Source organism: Haematobia irritans, chromosome 2 (assembly GCF_050003625.1).
Source record: "Haematobia irritans isolate KBUSLIRL chromosome 2, ASM5000362v1, whole genome shotgun sequence".
In the NCBI taxonomy this organism is placed as follows: domain Eukaryota; kingdom Metazoa; phylum Arthropoda; class Insecta; order Diptera; family Muscidae; genus Haematobia; species Haematobia irritans.
In genome coordinates this window covers 93,320,337-93,341,845 of record NC_134398.1, presented here as the reverse complement: position 1 = coordinate 93,341,845, position 21,509 = coordinate 93,320,337, and the positions used below count along the sequence as shown (strand labels likewise).

Here is a 21,509-nt window from a genome sequence, read left to right as displayed (position 1 = left end):
CAATAAAATAATGGAAAAGGCCCTAGGTTGCAAATTTTGGTTTCGTTGTAAAAAAGATTTTTTTATTGGAGTATTAATGCGGTTGTTCGTATTACCTGCCGTCTTGAGGAAATAGCTGCACCAGTAGATTTCTTTGAAGTTTTCCCAATTACAAAAAATTGGTTTTCTCGCTTCACGTGGGTAAAGAAATTATAGCCGAGTCGGTAATTTCTTGAATTTTTTCTTCTTTGAATTCTAAAGAAAATATGTCCGGAGAACACACACGTATTGCCGAAGAGCTTCGATTTAAAAAATTCTATATATTTTTGGTTACTCTATTTCAAAGATTTTTCAAAATTTTTCCGAATTTCTATTTCTTTTCAAAGAATTACAGCGATTTTAAATAGCGGAACACTTGCTGACACCTTGAGAGTTGGACGAAGAAGGAAGTGGGAAAAAAATGATTTACTGAGCAAACCTGCTGACAATATTCATAAGACAGGTCGTATGATATGGTCATTTAATCGATTATAAGGCAATCGAAATTTTGAGGGTCGATAATACCGTACAGACTAAAGAAAAATTGAGCTTTATAATATGGCTAGTATTAAAGGTGCATTAATAGGAATATATTTAATGCAACAAATGAATCTAGTATTAATAATGTTTGTTCAGAAGAACAGAGAATGTGAAAATATCAAGAATACAAATATTAGAATGGAAAATAAACGAAATCAAAAATTAAAGATTAATTAAAATGAATTACAATTAAGAATATTTTATGCGCTCAAATACTCGGATATCGACCAAGATGACATAAGTTTGTCTAAATCAGATTGCAGAAAAAACAACAAAATGGCAATAAGATTACGGACGGCCGGACAGCAGACGGACGGTTTTATATCTTTGCATGGATAAAAAATAGCAACATTACAAACCACGTAATACGACGAATATTATTCACACGGATTATGAGGAATTATGACCTAATATCCTTGGCATGAAATGTTCCGATTTCTTTTCCATTCAAATCCTCAAGGATATAGTATTGATTTCCAACCTTTTCCTTAATTTTAGCCTTTATGAAAAGAGGTGCCAATTTTGCGTTAAATTTCTTTTCCTGGTTACTCTGGGCAAAATTTCTCCTAAAAATTATTTGTCCAACATCGTAGGAAATCGGTCTGGCTCTTAAGTTGTACTGGCCCTTGTTGGTTTCAAATGCCTTCGCTATATTTTTTCTCAAGTTCTTACGAATCAACTGGAGCTCATCTTCACGTTCTATTTTAGCGCAGGGTTCTTCCAAAATGTGTAAATTTCTTAACGAAGTATAAGTACTACCATGAGTGATCATTTCTATGCCAAATAAGGCTCTGTAAGGAGACATCTGTATTGCTTGATGGACTGAGTTTCTAAGGGCACAACTTATGGAACTTAAATGTTGGTCCCATAAGTTATGATCCTTCTTCAAGTACGCTCTTATTCCGGCTATGATTGACCTATTTAGTCTTTCCGAGGCATTTGCCTGCGGTGAATATAAGGCAGTATAGACGTGTGAAATTCCGAAACTTGTTAAAAACGCCTTAAATTCATTGGCCTTGAATTGTGAGCCATTATCACTCACAAGTACCTCTGGAATGCCATACACATGAAAGATATGTTTCAGTAACAAATCCTGTATCGAAGAAGATGTGAATTTCCGTAAGGGGAATAACCAGTGAAACTTGGTTAAATGATCGAGAATGATTAATATGCCTATATTACCCTGTCGACTTCTTGGATAAGGACCTAATATATCAACATATAACCGTTGGAAAGGTCTTGTTGTCACAACTGGGCTAACCATTTCCGGCTTCATAATAAAGTTAGGCGCTTTTGTAGCCTTACAAATATCACAAGAACTGATATAGTGTTTCACGTCCTTGACTACCCCAGGCCAATAAAAATGCCTCCTAACCAAATCAAGGGTTTTGGCTACCCCACCATGGGCAGCAATGGGAATGTCATGCGCTCGGGCAATAACATCACGACGTAGATTTTTAGGGACCCAGAGCTTCCAACAGGCCTCCTTCTGATCCTTATCACCCCTATAATGGTCAGTACGTATATAAACAAAATTATCGACAATATATATCAAGATAATTCGCGGGGAAATTGGCTATCTTTTCTCTCAATGAAATGTAATCGTCGTCGTTGAAGCAAGGCGAATTCAAATCAATTTCGGGAGTTGTCAGCTCTATGGCTGAAACATCTAACGAAGGAATTCTAGACAGGGCATCTGGTACGATGTGGTCTTTACCTTTTCTATGGATTATCGTAAACTGGTAAGCCTGCCAATTCAGGCTGTCTCATGAGCCATACCAACGACGAGTGGTTGGTAATGACCTCAAATGGTTGTAATTCGAGATAACATCTGAATTTTCTGATCGCCTCTATAGCTGCCAAACACTCCCGTTCGGTCACGCTATAGTTGCGTTGAGCCGAACTGAGCTTTTTCGACATATATGCTATAGGTCTCTCGTTTCCGTCGTCGTCTTTTTGGACCAATACGGCCCCAATGCCAAAATCACTGGCGTCGCAATGTAAGTAGAATTTTCTACCAAAATCTGGATTTGCCAATATGGGTGCTTGTGTAAGCAATGACTTAATTTTCTCAAAAGAAATTTGAGCTTCAGACGACCAAATGAATTTTCTTTTGGTTGACAGAACTTCTGTTATCGGAAAAACAATAGAAGAAAAATTGGCAATAAAGTGGCGATACCAGCCTGCGAGCCCTAAAAATCCACGAACTTGTTTGATATTTTTAGGGACAGGCCAGTTTACAATCGCGCTAATCTTGTCAGGATCGGTTTTGATACCACCGTGGCCAATTATATAACCAAGGTAGTTCACTTCCGTCACACAAAACTGGATTTTGTCACGTTCAATGTCAGGTTTGCCCTTCTAAATTGCTCTGCAAGCCTCATCAACACCGCCAAATGTGTGGAGAAATCTTCCGATACCACCACCAAATCATCCAAATAGCCAAATACGCAGTTGCGCAAATCTGGTGGGATGATTTCATCCACGAGCCGACACATTGTTGATGGGGCGTTGCAGAGGCCAAATGGCATGACAACAAATTGATAGAGGGGCCTACCCGGTATAGTAAATGCAGTCAGCGGTCGAGAATCCTCTGTGAGAGCAATTTGCCAATATGCGTCCTTTAAGTCAAGTTTGGTAATCAGTTTGGCCTTGGGCAGGCGTGAAAGAATTCCCTCGATGCTAGGAAGAGGATAAGCATCCTTCTTGGTAACTTGATTAAGCTTTCTAGCATCGAGGCAAAGCCTTACCTTATTTGGCTTGACTACCAAACGCATTGGTGAGCTCCAAGGTGATTTTGAAGTCTCAATAACACCAAGGGCAAGCATACGGTCAATTTCTTCATACATGAGGTTCTCGACTGCTGGCGACACCGGATAATATCGTTGTTTAACTGGGTCAGAGCAAGTTATTTCAATTTTATGTTCAATCAGACTAGTCCTTCCTAATCCTTGTTTCTCACAGTTCGGGAAAAGATCGATTACATCCAAAAGTCGTTGTTTTTGATCCAAGGATAAAGGATATTCAAAAGAAGGATCTAATTCTTTACCTTTGCTTTCAATTGAACGAATATAAATTTCTTTTGAGTTGTCTTCATTGGAGGATGAAACATCACTTCCAATTATTGTTGGAGCCAACTCAAAGATTTTCCAAAAATCAATGCCGAGTATCAATCTTTGATCGATTGATGGTACAATTAAAATTCGTAATTTTCTTGTCATATCCTTAAAGGTCACATCAACATTCAAACATCCTAAAACTCGTAGTCTGTTTCCACTAGCAGTTTTCACGTAGGTGTTAAGGTATTGAAAATCTTTATTATTCGAAAAATCGGTTGCAGCTAGATCAGCGCCGATGCATGATACATTAGCTTCTGTATTTGGTAAACCCAACTCCGTAAAATTCAAAAATTTTATCGCAGCGTAGTATCTTTCATCTGATTTGTTGCTTATAATGGATGAAATGAGAAATTTGGAAGCAAATCTGCGATTTTGGTAATATCTGCGTAATCTTAATGTAGACCGTTTAGGTTTGTCGCGTTTGAAAGATAATACGGTGGAAACTCCGAAAATATCGTTACGTCGTTTAATGTAATTTTCCCATTTTTGGTGATATGGGATTATTGGGTAAATTATTTTATCTAAATCCCTTGGATCGGATTTGGATTGTTTCAAAATTCGAATTTCAGTATTTTGGTTTATGCCCTTAGTAAGAATATTTTATTCTAAGTCATGTCGATCTTTGGAAGGCAAATTCGATGATTTTTCGGGGATGCATTCAGAATCAATTAGTTTTTTGGACTAGGATGCTTTTTAGCTAAGCATGTTGAACACTGAGGCTGGTAAGTGTTTTTCGCACCGCACCCATTGCAAAAGTTAGTTCTGGCTTCGATGCAGTCATCCCATCTATGGCCAAGGCCATCGCAATTCCAACACTTTACTATTTTAGATGGAGATTGTAACGCTTCAACGGCCAGATCGGTTGATGGGCTTTCAGAAAAAGTTTCACCCTCTATACTATCGAAGTCAAGCTGAGCAACTTGCCTTCGGGGACCACTACTCGGAGGAAAGCGTGAATTTAAATTTCTGCGAAATGGTTCCTCATTAAGTAATCCCTCTCTCATTTGAACTAATTTTCTCAGATGTGCTATTGAAAAAATTGGAACAAAGAGAAGTTCATGCCTAATTTCGGGTCGCAAATTCCGGATAAGAATTTCAATTAATTCCTGTTCAGGAATTGGGGTCTCTAATTTGTCCAACAAAGAAGCGACAGATTCATAAAATGACTCGAACGATTCGTTAGGCTTCATTTTACGACTTCGTATCTCCTCCTTAATGTCAAAGCTAGATCGAAAATCTTTATATTGGTATTTAAGTGCTTGGCAGAAAGCATTCCATTCAATAGTGTCAACTTGCTTATGGTAACGCCAATACCATTCGCGTGCCTTTCCATTTAACAGAATGTTAAGATTTTTGCACACCAACGAAAAATCATCATTAAAATTATCGTGGGTCAAAGACCGAACCCTATATAAAAACTCGTCTACAGTGATACCATCTGCAGAACCATCAAATCTTAAATTCCAATTACGTATTATCGACGTAATTTTGTCAAAATGTAACGCACTAGCCTCATCGAAGGTCGAATCTACTGTTGTCGAAATCGGTGCCCGAATCTGATTCTGACTAATTCCTGGCTGACTAGGATTATCTGTGGTATTTTGAATTCTATTCAAAGTATTAGAATTGAGACCAAAGCTATTTTGGTTTGAATTAATATTATTTGATGAAATATTTTGTCCATTTGGGACGAGATTCAAATTCCTGAGCAGTCTGGAAATTGTAGTCTCGATAATCTGGTTCAATTGTGCATAATCGATTGCCGATTGATTATGTGGAGAAGTGGGTTGAGCTCTCGTTTGTGCTCTATTAGGACGAGAAGAATTATCAAAATGTGGAGGTTGAGGACCTTGAACTACATTAGTTTGAATATCCGGTATATCAGTGACATAATCAATAAGTGGGCTGTGAGGATTTTCCTGAACTAAACTCTTGGCAAAGTTTCGAGTGTTAGGGTATCTAGCCATTGCAACTCTAGGTCTACCACGACCAGCATATTTATTTTTGCTTTTCGGCACATCCTTTTTAATATCTGATAAATTGCAGGGTTTCTTGCAGTTTGGGCATTCTGGAGTTTCAGAAAGATGCTGTTCCAAACAGATACGGTGAAACGAATGACTGCAAGCAGCTAATGTCAATATATCCTGATCTTCAGCAAAGGGTTCTTTGCATACTAAACAGTGAGGATCTGTAATTTCAGTATCCGAAGTGGGAGGAACCCGTGACGTTGGAGTTCTATCCACCATTTTCTTATGATGCAATTAAAAAAATAACAACAAAATCTTCGAATTTCAAAGTTTTTCCTAACTAGAAAAATCAATATTGAGAATTTCACTCGGAGAAAAATATAGTTTTCATAAGTTTTCTTACAATATGGATATTAAGGGAAAACAAAATTTTAGGCCTTTATTTGACGAACATAATTGATAATGGAATGAACAAATTGGGCTATTGATACAAAAATGAAATTTAGTCATATATTCGAATTGAGACACACGAAACCTAAAACTCTCCCATCTCTGGAAAGTTGGACAATAAATTGCAAATCAACAAATATATTGTAAATGCTAGAAATTCCAGGCGGTTTGTACCTAAGTCATCAATTGACTATTTACTAATCTCATACGAAATAATAATATGGATGCAAATATAAAATTTCATGAATAACATTTTGCTCATCAAGAGAAGGAAACTAGAAGAATATTTTGGTCGACTTATTCGAAAATTCTACTCAAATAAACGAAATCCTAAAGGCTAATAGTTTTATCGCTAAAATAGCTAATGCTACACGAGAAAATGATATATATTACACTGTGAAATTTAAACAAAATAAAATGAGGATTTGAAAATTGTTGTGGAGAGCAAGAAACACATTTTCTTACATTTTCCCAAAGGGAAATTTAAGAGATATTTGTCCTGCTGGCCCCACGTTGGGCGCCAAATTATGTGATGGAACGATTTGATTAACCTTGGCTAATGGTGGAAATTGTTTGGAGATAGAAGTGGACGGGCGGGAGCCATTGATACGACTAGCGGTCAGCCGGGTGGGGTGGTTTCTTGTCCACAAAAATCCCTCTACCAGTTCACGTTCTCAACACAATTAAATTTTTTATAGACTCCCTAGGTGCTTCAAAAAATATAAAATTAACTGTCCCCATTTACTGAAAAATATATAACTATATATAACTATAGCCCGAAAATAAAGACCTAGATACTCCTGATGTACTGGAGTATTTCGCATCTTCACCCTCCCTACCATGATTTCAGCGTGGCGAAAGAATTTTTAACTAAAATCCCTAAACCGAAGACTATAGGTTTTCCCTCTTACATCCTGTAAGAAAACACTAGCCAAATTACCAATTCATTATTCTTAAAATATTTATTCACCATAAATAATTATATACCATATACATATTCAAAATTTTAACATCCCTCTTAGGGTTAATAATTCATATATTCTTATTATGTTTGATATTTATATTCTAAACATTGATATTGTTTCAAGAAAGAAGAAGCATAGTGCGTACAATCGTAGTAACCAATAATAAATTTATGAATGGAGAAGGGGGAAAAAATAATTGTTTGTTTTGTTGCAAGGGGAATCAATCAATAACTACAAGAGATCATTGGAGAATACGAAAAACTATTTCTAAATCTCATTCAAAGTAATGAGTGATTATTACAGAGTGTAATTCTGCCGTAACTGCGCCAGCGTTATTGGGGTGATTGATTCTCATTGCAATCAAAGTCATTAATAAATATGCATTGTCAAAGAGTTTGGTATAGAAAAAAAAAAACACAAATCAAGAGAGTACTCACCCAAAACACTGCAATCGACGAATGATGAGGCCTCTTCATTGGATGGTTGCGCTGTGCTGGAATTTATCAATGAATATTTTTTTTCAAGTAGTTATAGTGTTGTCCTTACAGATATTTTTTTTCTTTACGTTGCCAAAAAAAATTGGTAATGAACTTCCAACTCTGGCCAAGCTTAACATTAATTTAAATTTACGTAAAACATTATGGCAAAATTAATTCGACAAAAAATTTAATTAGTATTTTTTTAACTTCACTTAGATTGAAATTTTTTCAAACCAACTCATTGAAACAAATAGAGTTAATTACTAATTACTAAATTACGGATCGTATCAAATACGGAATCTAGCAAAATTTAGAGTTTAATAATGAACTGTTTTTTCTTTTTTTTATATCAAAAGACGAAATTTATCAAATTTTTATAATTAAAACTTAGGTCAATGCAAACAGGACAAATTTTTTTAAGACAATTTTTCCGAAGAGTGTTCCTTCTGTAGCTATGTAAGGTTTTATAATGCCATAGTGGACGACTATTTATTTCTTGACTGCCGGCATCAAACATAGTGCCTTTCTCCCACAGCTCATAAATAATAACTATAATACATTCTTTTTTTTGGCAATTGCTCGCTCAATAGATGACTTCAAGCAAATTAAATGGGAAAAGGCCAATATACCAATTTCGTCATCTTGGCCTCCGAACCAAAGCACGGCAAAATGGATGAAATTTGTTACACGATGTGGACCATCAAGAAGCGAAAATCCTGGTGCTTGTTCTCCTTGTGGATATTCCAAAGTTTTTTTTTCGACCATAAACCTTCTTCCACTTTTTGCGGTTTGCGAGAGTCGATGTGGCGACGCAATAAAATAATGGAAAAGGCCCTAGGTTGCAAATTTTGGTTTGGTTGTAAAAAAGTTTTTTTTTTGAGTATTAATGCGGTTGTTCGTATTACCTGCCGTCTTGAGGAAATAGCTGCACAAGTAGATTTCTTAGAAGTTTTCCCAATTACAAAAAATTGGTTTTCTCGCTTCACGTGGGTAAAGAAATTATAGCCGAGTCGGCAATTTCTTGATTTTTTTCTTCTTTGAATTCTAAAGAAAATATGTCCGGAGAACACACACGTATTGCCGAAGAGCTTCGATTTAAAAAATTCTATATATTTTTGGTTACTCTATTTCAAAGATTTTTCAAAAATTTTCCGAATTTCTATTTCTTTCCAAAGAATTACAGCGATTTTAAATAGCGGAACACTTGCTGACACCTTGAGAGTTGGACGAAAAAGGAAGTGGAAAAAAATGATTTACAGAGCAAACCTCTCATACTCTCGTTAAAACGTAATTGGCAATTGCTGACAATATTCATAAGACAGGTCGTATGATGTGGTCATTTAATCGATTATAAGGCAATCGAAATTTTGAGGGTCGATAATACCGTACAGACTAAAGAAAAATTGAGCTTTATAATATGGCTAGTATTAAAGGTGCATTAATAGGAATGTATTTAATGCAACAAATGAATCTAGTATTAATAATGTTTGTTCAGAAGAACAGAGAATGTGAAAATATCAAGAATACAAATATTAGAATGGGAAATAAACGAAATCAAAAATTAAAGATTAATTAAAATGAATTACAATTAAGAATATTTTATGCGCTCAAATACTCGGATATCGACCAAACACTTCAGATGACATAAGTTTGTCTAAATCAGATTGCAGAAAAAACAACAAAATGGCAATAAAATTACGGACGGCCGGACAGCAGACGGACGGTTTTATATCTTTGCATGGATAAAAAATAGCAACATTACATGTGTTCCCTCACAACTTGCCACTCAGATATCTTATCATTCAGTTCCGGAGAGGCCAATGTGACGTCCAACACCTCTTGCCTGTTTTTGGTGACGAAGGTTGGTGCATCTCCCTTATTGCAAACTACCAGGTTAGTATGCAAAATAAACTCTATTAGCGACTCTCCCTTTGCGTTAGTATCACTACTTCCCCAAATACTAGGATGTGCATTTGCATCACATCCCACAATGAGTTTTGTCTTTGTTTTCAGTGACTCCTCAACTAAAGTCTTAACGGCACATGGAGGTATTTGCCTTTCGATATCTCTAGACTGGCTACGACAGTGTCTGCATTGCTCAATGAAGGAAGCAGAAACAAGTTTAGTTCGTTTTTAGCAATTACACATGCTCGATTTATATCTTTACCGGTATTATGCAAAAATTTGAAACCCGGAGTGCTTAATTCACAGACCTTGTTCTAATATATGTATGGTTCTTGAATAAGAACTATATCAATGTCTCCTTTCATCAGGATAACTTTTAAGGCAGCACAAGCTGCCTTACAATGATGAAGATTTATCTGGAGGAACAGTAGAACCATCCAAATTTTCAACCACCGTCACATCTGCCGCTTCAATTGAGTCATCAAGGGCTTCATCTTCACAGCAACCCGCGGTTTAGCTTTGGTGAGGTTTGAGCCTGTAGGGACTTCCCGTATACGATGTTCGTCAATGTCTGCAGTTTTTATGTCTCATTCGGCTTCGCAAGGTGATCTTTTCACTTCTGGCTCTACCGGAGGCTTGTCCGTTTCGGAATCCTTTGGCTGATCGCTTTTGTATACCTTCATATGGATATCATGAAAGCCATAACTTACACGTCCTTGGGTCCGGTCTAGATGTGGCAGCACATCACAAGGCTGTCTTTTGCAACTGAGGCAAACGATCTTTGATACCGTTTAGAGGATGGCAGTTCATCCGGTGATCGCTCCCTTTCGTCAGCTTCAAGAATTCCTTGAGCCCATTTCAAGGAATCGCTTTGCTTAGCCCACAACGTGCTTGGGCCGACAGATCCTAATTTCTTTAGGATAAACAAATCATTTCTGCGTTCTTTGAATCTCTTTCGTGAGGGATTACCTCCTTTTGAATTCGTTACCTTAGAAAAGGTTCGACCTGCCAAAGTGTCGCCACCTGTCTACAGGTCGACTAATTGGGCCTGACTCTTGGTCACTGCCCAAATTTATAACTTTAGTCGATACCCGTCCACTGGGCCCTGAAGTTAGCAACTCAGTGGATGACTTTGAATTTCGCTGCATGGTGGTTTAATTTTCCACCACACGTGAAATTCGTAATAGGTACCTATTACGATTAAATAATCCGCTATTACAAAAACACGTCCGTTCAGTTCGACGGTTGAAATTTAATTCCTTGTAAGCGAGGGACGAAGCACCCGCTGACTCTAATGCAACTCAGCTGCGTTCATTTCAGCACCACCATTATTTACATATTTTAAGTACGTTGTACCTTAATTATCAATTATTTTTTGCTGGGAAGCAACATTAACCATATAAAGCTAATGAAAATATTTGGTACCAGCATAAACGAAAGGGATAGGTAATGGGTGTTGTTTTGGCGACCCATGATTCACCAAGATCGTAGTGGATCGGTGGCCACGAAAACGATACTAAATTCATTTCATTTATTCATAAATTATAATACAAAAGTCCATTGGCCAATAACGTATTACAAAGCAACTATATACCTTAGTAAAATAAAGTAATTCTTTGTATGACAGAAAAAAAATATATATAACAAAAATGTATGTCTATAAATTTATATATAAATAAATCAATTAGTGCTAAAATTAGTATTGTTTTCCCAAAAAACAACAAATGAGTAACAGCACCTAAAATTTTTAGATATGAATATACTAGAATTAAAATAAAAGATCCAAATAGTTCGTGCTTAGATATCACTATGTTATATTGTATCTCACAATTCTTACAATAAAAGATTTTGCACAGACTGAATTCCGAACTCGCGGAATAAATATTTGAGGATTGCGAGTAGATCTACTGAAATTCCACTTTCTATAGTACAATAGAAAAGCCAAAGTAAACGAAAATTCACAAAGCCATTAAAAGAACAAACCAAAAACATTTGATGGTACCCAGAAATAGGGTCCTTCCGACGCACTGTGCATACAAAGTAAACAACTGTATTATCCAGCCTCTTAACAGTCAATACAAAACTCTCATAAGTTCCAAAGAAAACCTCTAGGCCATATAAAATCAGTGACATCACCCACCATAAATAATTTCAATATGTGCACTAAAGGAAAGTTTGGAGTTAATCACAATACCAAGACATTTAATCCTCTCAACAATATCAATATCATTATTAGATATAGATATATTCAATGGTAAATCATGTTGCCCAGCGTATCCAAACAACATTGCCTTCGATTTAGAAGAATTTATACTTAAAGAATTGTTCATGGTCCAATCTACCCCTGTTCCAAGGATGCATTAATGTTGGCCACCAATAACTGTGGAGATGTCAATTTTTTCAAAAAGTTCATTTTTAGAAAAATTGTACTCGAGTGATCCCCTTTCTTGTGTCAATTCATTTAAATGTAAGTCAAAATTTTGGCATAAATAGGAAAATTAAATTCCTCCTTATTTACTCCAAATGCAGACATAGGATTTAAAAATTCCATTTCTTTAAAAAGAGATTCTGTTTTTAATTGAAGTAGGTTTTGAATTTCTTCCAATGCCTTGATATAAAATTTAAGGCAATCCATTTTATTTGCAGCATATTTTTTTAAGGCAATTGTTTCAAAAATTCTTCATATTAAGGTCCCAGAAAAACTTCTTGAATCAGTAATGATACAAAGGGTGTGAAGATGAATTCGCGAGTTAAATTCGTGGTTTATGTTTTGGCTAAGCAAAATTCAAATTTGTGGAACGAATTTAACTTTGTGGGACGAATTTAACTTGTGGAATGCATTCCAAAAAATAGGTTATCTTAAATAGAAGCAATTTTGTGATAGTAAAACTGCCAAAACACTGTCAGTTATTTTATGTGTAGTCATACTAACAGGTTGGATGATAAGTCCCCGGTCTAACAAAGAAAAACACATTTTTTTTTTGTCAAAATTCGTTTTTATTATTCAACATAGTTCCCTTCAAGAGCGATACAATGATTATAACGACCTTCCAATTTTTTGATACCATTTTGGTAGTACTCCTTCGGTTTTGCCTCAAAATAGGCCTCAGTTTCGGCGACCACCTCTTCATTGCAGCCAAATTTTTTCCCTGCGAGCATCCTTTTGAGGTCTGAGAACAAGAAAAAGTCGCTGGAGGCCAGATCTGGAGAATACGGTGGGTGGGGAAGCAATTCGAAGCCCAATTCATGAATTTTTGCCATCGTTCTCAATGACTTGTGGTACGGTGCGTTGTCTTGGTGGAACAACACTTTTTTCTTCTTCATATGGGGCCGTTTTGCCGCGATTTCGACCTTCAAACGCTCCAATAACGCCATATAATAGTCACTGTTGATGGTTTTTCCCTTCTCAAGATAATCGATAAAAATTATTCCATGCGCATCCCAAAAAACAGAGGCCATTACTTTGCCAGTCTTTCCACGCTTCGGAGACGGTTCACCGGTCGCTGTCCACTCAGCCGACTGTCGATTGGACTCAGGAGTGTAGTAATGGAGCCATGTTTCATCCATTGTCACATATCGACGGAAAAACTCGGGTGTATTACGAGTTAACAGCTGCAAACACCGCTCAGAATCATCAACACGTTGTTGTTTTTGGTCAAATGTGAGCTCGCGCGGCACCCATTTTGCACAGAGCTTCCGCATATACAAATATTAATGAATGATATGACCAACACGTTTCTTTGTTATCTTTAAGGCCTCTGCTATCTCGATAAACTTCATTTTACGGTCATTCAAAATCATTGTGTGGATTTTTTTGATGTTTTCTTCGGTAACCACCTCTTTCGGGCGTCCACTGCGTTCACCGTCCTCCGTGCTCATTTCACCACGCTTGAATTTTGCATACCAATCAATTATTGTGGATTTCCCTGGGGCAGAGTCCGGAAGCTCATTATCAGGCCACCGTATTTTTTCCCTTCAGAAAACAGTATTTTATCAAAACACGAAATTCATTTTTTTCAATTTTTTTCACAATAACAAAAGTTGCTTCACAAAAGACGCTCTATCTCACAAACTAATTGACTTACAGACGTCAAATTTTGACACGAATCATTTGAAGGTTGGTACTATATAAAAATAATATGCATTTAATACTAGCGACGCCATCTATGTGTCAGACCGGGGACTTATCAGCCAACCTGTTAGAAATAAAATTTTGGTAGATTATTTTTGGCTCGAGTGGAACCGATATGGACCAATTTTTGTGTGATTGGGGATCGGCTATATATAACTATAGACCTATATGGACCAATTTTGGCATAGTTATTAGCGGCCATATATTAACACCACGTTGCAAATTTCAACCGAATCTGATGAATTTTGCTTCTCCAAGAGGCTCCTGAGATCAAATCTGGGGAACGGGTTATATGGGGGCTATATATAATTATGGACCGATATGGACCAATTTTTGCATGGTTGTTAGAGACCATATACTAACACCGCATACCAAATTTCAACCGGATCGGATGAATTTTGCTCCTCCAAGAGGCTCCGGAGGATAAATCTGGGGATCGGTTTATATGGGGGCTATATACAATTATGGAACGATATGGACCAATTTTGGCATGGTTGTTAGAGACCATATACATACACCATGTACCAAATTTCAGCCAGATTGGATGAAATATGCTACTCTTATAGGCTCCGCAAGCCAAATCTGGGGGTCCGTTTATGTGGGGGCTATACGTAAAAGTGGACCGATATGGCCCATTTGCAATACCATCCGACCTACATCAATAACAACTACTTGTGCCAAGTTTGAAGTCGATAGCTTGTTTCGTTCGGAAGTTAGCTTGATTTCAACAGACGGACGGACGGACATGCTCAGATCGACTCAGAATTTCACCACGACCCAGAATATATATACTTTATGGAGTCTTAGAGAAATATTTCGATGTGTTACAAACGGAATGACAAAGTTAATATGGGGGGTATATCCTATGGTGGAGGGTATAAAAATTGTGCATTGGCTATACACGGCAGTGGTTATATATATATATATATATATATATATATATATATATATATATATATATATATATATATATATATATATATATATATATATATATATATATATATATATATATATATATATATATATATATATATATATATATATATATATATATATATATATATATATATATATATATATATATATATATATATATATATATATATATATATATATATATATATATATATATATATATATATATATATATATATATATATATACATATATATATATATATATATATATATATATATATATATATATATATATATATATATATATATATATATATATATATATATATACCTATAAGTATCCTTATACGTACCAAGCAACATTATATTGTTTTTGTAGTTGAATGTTCTTAACAAACTGGATTTTTGAAGGAAAAACAATACGATTTTTTTAGTCGCGTATATATATATATATATATATATATATATATTATTATATATATATATATATATATATATATATATATATATATATATATATATATATATATATATATATATATATATATATATATATATATATATATATATACGCGACTAAAAAAATCGTATTGTTTTTCCTTCAAAAATCCAGTTTGTTAAGAACATTCAACTACAAAAACAATATAATGTTGCTTGGTACGTATAAGGATACTTATAGGTACCACGCCTGCGTCAAACATCAGGGCCACTAGTATACAAACCAAAGATTTTAACATTACCGGTATCCTATTAAAAATTAAATAAAACTCTATATTTACAACCAAATGTTTATATATGCAATTTGTGCATTATAGAAGAGTCCACCTACAGTAAATGATCGAAAAATATCGTAGGGATAACCTCTCTACCATCCTTTGTTTATTGTAGGTCCCACGGGACCTCATCACGCTGGTATCGCTTCCAGTGTTATCACATACACAAGGGTTAATAGAATTTTTACTGAAAGAAAATTTTGATCTTTTTTTGATTCATTCCCTTTAATAAAGATTTCAAATCATTGGTATTTATAAATTTGAATTTGAAGTTCTCCTTTGGAATGTGTGAAATATTATTTTCATACTTGATCGGGGGTATACTGCTGACTATTTCTTCTACACTCTCTATAAAAAATTTGTTCATTTCTTCAGCTATGCGTTTCTCATCAGATATGAGGGATCCACTTACTTTTATTTTCTTAATATGGGTATCATCTTTCTTAAGTACAAATTCTTTTATAGTTTTCCACATTGACCGTTGATCTGTGCAAGTATCAATTTTATTACTAATAAAAGTTTCCTTAGCACTACGAAGTGTGATTTGTATTGATTTCTGAAATGCCTATAATTTTCCCAACTAGTATTATCGTGTATCCATACAGTTCTTTGATGTAATTGTTCTTTGTGAACTTTCATTCTCTTTAAATTGCTACTAAACCAATAGTTTGGTAATTTTTTTGATTTTGTTTCCTTCGTGCATATCATTGGATGCAAAGCCCTATTAATACTTTCAAACAGACGTTCGGCGTAGTCATCAACATAATTTACAGGATGGTAGTAATAAATGTCATCATTAACTATGGTTCTTCGGAAAAGGTCCTCGTTGTAACGCAATATTTGGATATTCTTAGTTGTGATAACTGTCTCTCTTTTTGATGGAAACTTAACTTCAATTGACTCGTGGTCGCTAATTTTGAGGTTTGTACAGGTTTTTGCAGTACATAGGTCAATATTGGTTACTACATAATCAATTAAGGTTGAAGTCGTACTAGTATTTCTGGTAGGTTCACACAAAAAAAATTTTGATTTCAATCACGAAAATCGCGGATTCAATCATTTTTTTAATTGAAATTTCTTCAATCACGAAAATGATAGTATCAATCACCCATTTTGATTGAAAACCAACACGATTTTTAATTAAAAATTTAATTGAATTTTGTCACGGAATCAATTAATTGTGTGATTTAATCAATTAAAAACGTGATTGATTTTTAACATAAAATTCACAGTTTTAATTGAATCAATTAAAATTTTAATTAATTTCGCGACAAAAATCAATCAACTATTTGATTCATTCAATTAAATAATTAATTGAAATTGGCTATAAATTTCGATCAAAAAATTTATATATTGCGACCACAAAATCGTATTTAGTTTTTTTTTCTTTTGAAATAAAAGAAAATATGTGTTTCTTATAAAACATATTTAATATTTTATTATTTTTTGAATTATGCAATAGACAAATAAATTTGGTTCTTGTCATTTATGTTTTGTTCTAACATAACTTACAAATACAACTACTATCAATAACAACTATAGGGTGAAAAAATAAATTATATAAATCATTATCTTCCTTATAATAATAACCATGTTAACATGTTCCTTCTAATATGTAGATGCGACTAGATTTCCAATAAATCAGCAGCCTGTAAGCTAAATTAGTTTTTCTGAAAGTAAACAGAATAATTCGAATTTAATTTTGTTCAATTAAAAGTTAATTTTGTTAAACATTACCTGCATAGAATATCAAGTTCAAGTCTTAGTTCCAGGTTGCAGATTTATAATCTTCTTTTGCAGTTGTAGTCTTTTAGCATAAAAAGGTGTATTAAGGAGCTCGGCAATTTAATTTTAGTAACAATTCCTTTCCAAAATTTCCACACATTAAAATCGTCTATTAAAATTTGAACCAATCAAAGACAAAAATAATGGGAAAGCAATGTAATATTTGGTATTATATTGATGATAATTTGCAAATTCTGGAAATAGAAAAAATATAAATGGAAAATACATATTTTTATTATTTTCTGAAATTTTTCATATTTTTAAATCCAAAAGAAAGAACTTTTTTACCATTACATAATTCAGCTCATTAGTTTATATACCAGATATACTGCTCTCTACTTGGGTTCAAACTGACAAAGGCAGGTAAAACAAAAATGCAATTTAATGCCAACGCTACTTCGCAACTTCAAGGTGAATCTTCCAACAAACCCATACCGCTCTTGGTTTTAAGAAAACTAGGAGTGAAAAAAATTTATAATTTTAAAAGATCAATACGGTACCCACTTTTTTATTGCAAACATATTATTATATATTTGATAAAATGATGGAGTTGATGGGATTGATTGGTCAATTTCACGAAATAAAATTGGTCACTAAAAGAAATGAATAAAAAATATATTATTATAGTCCGTTTAATGTAAACAGGCTTCAATGGAAAACGGTATTCACATTTCACAATTTCTTACCTTCAATAAACGTAGATTGTTTTCCATTTTTACAATACCACAAAACACAAACACAGGTAATTTCAAATGCGTTCTGTCATATATTTTTTTTCAAACCTTTACCACGTTGCCGTTTGTTGTTGCACACTTTATTTGTTTCAACCCTTTGCTATGATTTGTTGTTGCGTTCAAAATATTTATGCACACATTTTGAATGCAGCAGACAGAATGTCGCCAATCATGTTTTTCAATTTACGCGAAAAACAAAAACCCAACCGTTCGTTACGAGCAGCGTTGCCAATTTAGCTTTTTTCCCGCTAGATTTGGCTTTTTTTGAAGACGTTTAGCGGGAAAAAAATGCATTTAGCTTTTAGCTTTTTTTCTGGCTTTTTTTTCATGACCCTTTTAGCTATTTTTGGCTTTTTTTATTTTCGACATGTTCCTATTGAAATATGGATAAAACTTCGTTTTTATCTAAGCCTTGCTGCCAGAATAAGGGTTTTCACATGTTTCAAATCTCAATTGAAACATTAATAATTATTCCAGCATTTTGCAGCAAATACACCTGGTTGTAAAGTTCTTGCCTCGTATTCATAAAAGTTATCGTAAACTTTAAATCTACTATTACCATACAAATTCCTTATATAAACGTCATTAAATTATTAGGAATGTTAGCATTTGGCTCGTTTACCCTTTTTATGTTATTATAATATTCTAAAGTTATTATGATATTACTACATTAAAATAGTAGATGTGAATTGATTTGTACACTGTAAAAATATTGCCGTGAGGCCAAAGATTTCATGTCCTTAAAATACGAACGCGAATTTTGGTTATAATAGCATTTGTGAATTTCTCTTATATAAACTGTTTTCCTTGTCCAAAAGCCGATAAAGTCGTTTTGTCCTTATAGTTAAGTGATTCAACTTAAAAATGGGTATCTTTTCATAAAAGAAGGCTAGGGTCAATTCTAAAAAATTCTTAAAATTAATAGTCTAAATTTGTGGAGTTTTTGTATCTTGACCACAAACCAAAATAACGTTCAAAAATAGAAGAGGTTTTCAACATTTTATTTTAAAAACTTATGCATAGAATAATTTCTACTTAAAGTCGAGTCTGAATTTGAAAATTTAAGTTTTCGTTAGCACGTTTTTAAAGCACTGTGATAGCTCATGAAGAAAAAGCTGAGAAAACGAATAAATTCAAATTTGACTCGGAATCAATACAAAAATTATTAGTGTACAAAATCTTTGGAACCGAACATAGAAATAATTAAGGAAATAAAGTTTTTGAATGTGGTATTATTTTTTTTAACACCAAAAAATGCAATAAAAAATTCGTAGTGGGATGGGATGGATTTACATTTACGAAAATTGGACAACAATAGGTTTTGGGAAATTTTCGAATAAAAGTTACTCATTATAAACTTGCAAGACAGTTAGAATGGGTTTTATTCGCTTGGGTAAAATTAGGAAAAGTGTACACGTTCACGAATTTATCATTAATTCAGTTAAAACGAAATATATAGATATTTTCTAATGCAGTTCTATGTGACATGATTAACCAACTGACAATTGCAAGTTCACTGGGAAAAATGTTTTTACAAGGAAATATAAACGAAGGACTTCCAGTAAAAATTTGTGATAGTAATCAAAATGTATCGAGTACGCCAACAGAGCTAATATGACTTAGATTTTCTTACAGTCTCACAGAAATGGAATTAAATTGAATACAATTAAAATAATATGCATTTTAAGTGAAATAAAGCCTTTAAGTTTGTTAAATTTCAATCAAAAATGTGACTTTTGATACAAAAAAAATTTAGCTTTTTTTCTAGCTATTTTTTTAAATTTTTTAGCTTTTTTTGGCTAGTTTTTTGGACAAATCTAGCGGTTTTTGGTGAAACAATTCTGGTAACGCTGGTTACGAGTTACTTCCACAGACTGATCTCTCCATCATACATTGTTGAATAAATACCCATTCTCTTGTTCTCTTTTCGCTCTTTCCATTGCTCAAAATTATTCAGTTTCAATCACAAAGGTGATTGGATCAATCACATGTGTAATTGGAAACGGAAAAAATTTCAATCACGTTTGTAATTGAAAATTATTTCCGAATTGATTAACAAATTGATTGAATCATTTAATATTTTAATTGGAAACGTAACAAATATCAATCATTTTTTTAATTGGTTTTTATTCGGATTTGATTAAATAATTAATTGAATCAATTAACATATTAATTGAATCCGTTTCCAAATTCAATTAAGTGTTTAATTGAAAAAATTTTGGTGATAATTTTTTGTGTGTTGGTTTACAATTTGGTTAAAAAATTATCATTTATTATTTCCTCAATTTTTTGTCGCTTTGTAGAAATTTCATTCCAATTTATGTTGAAATCGCCAACAATAATACCAATGTCATTTCCACTAATTTGGTTTTCAAAGAAGTTACAGAATATCTCTTCTGAGCTGTTCAGTCTATTTGGCGATCTGTAAACACCAGCAATAAAAATTTTTATATAACTTTTCCAGATTTCCACTTTAAGCCACCAAATCGTCTTATCAATTGCTATACATTCAATAACTCTTGATTGCCATGAATCTTTTATGTAAAGAGCCACACCACCCGTATGCCTAGAATCACCATCACATCTCAAAATATTGTAGTTTTGAATAGAGAATTCTCTATCTTCCAATGCCTATATTCATAATAATCTACTGTAGCTTTATCGAAGGAATTTGTATGGTAATAGTAGGTTTAAAGTTTATGTTAACTTTTATGAATATGGGGGCAAGTCTGCAGTTAGGTGTGTTTCACTCAAGCAAATAAAGTCAAAATAATTTTCACCAAGTATTACTTCCAGATCCTCAAAGTTAGCACATAAACCACCAATATTTATGTACAATCCACTTATATCCTTTGGTTGCTAGTATTGCACCCTTTCTGCTTCTATTCTTTCTCTACGTTTCAGAACACGGCACCCAGTATATCGACAATCATGATTGATGTCTATATCCGACAAATGTAACCTCTCTTTTGCCTTTAAACAATTTATGCATTTGGATATGTTATTATTACACTCTCTGTATGAGTGGCCAACCTCACTGCATTTAGCACATACTTGATTTTCACTTTTGAAATGTTTCGACGTGTGAGCGAATCCCCAACATTTGAAGCATCTTAAAACTTTCAAACTTTCATATACAGGACATCTATCCAACTCAATATTAATTTTCTGTTTATCCATAATTTCCTTAAATCCCTCTCCATCAGTCTCAATTATGGCGTTAAATGTGTTTCGATTTTTATATGACCTGTATACCTTGACACATTCCAAATAATTGCATTGTATATTGTTTTGTTTTCTTATAGCTGCAACGACTGAACCTTTATCCAACTCCTCGCATAAACCTGCAATTAACAGTTTCGGTTTTCTCATTGATGGTGATTGTACCTCGTAATTTTCTCCCATTTTCTCTTTAATTTGTTCTCTTAAAACGTTCGTTGCACTCTCGTTATCGCATCTTATAGCTATCATACCATCATTTCTCTTCGTTATTCCTTTTACTTGTAAATTGAGTGCTGAAGGTTTAATCCTCTCTTTTACCTCTCTCTCAGTTGTCTCACTGTTCTGCTTATTTTTTGGTTTCAAAATAACGGGTACATTGTTGGTAGATTTAAGCTTGTCTGCATATGTTTGTACTCCTGGATTAGCTTTGTTATTTTTCAGCTCGCTCATAATTTCTATCTTTGCCTCTTCAACTCGTTTCTCCACATACTGGTTGTTTT

At 33.9% G+C, this 21,509-nt stretch overlaps 1 protein-coding gene across 6 annotated transcripts in view; it reads left to right on the top strand.

Moving 5' to 3' along the window:
• The window catches only part of milt (trafficking kinesin-binding protein milt), a 149,493-nt gene that overhangs the window by 10,965 nt on the left and 117,019 nt on the right, over nt 1–21,509 (top strand). The window lies entirely within an intron of this gene.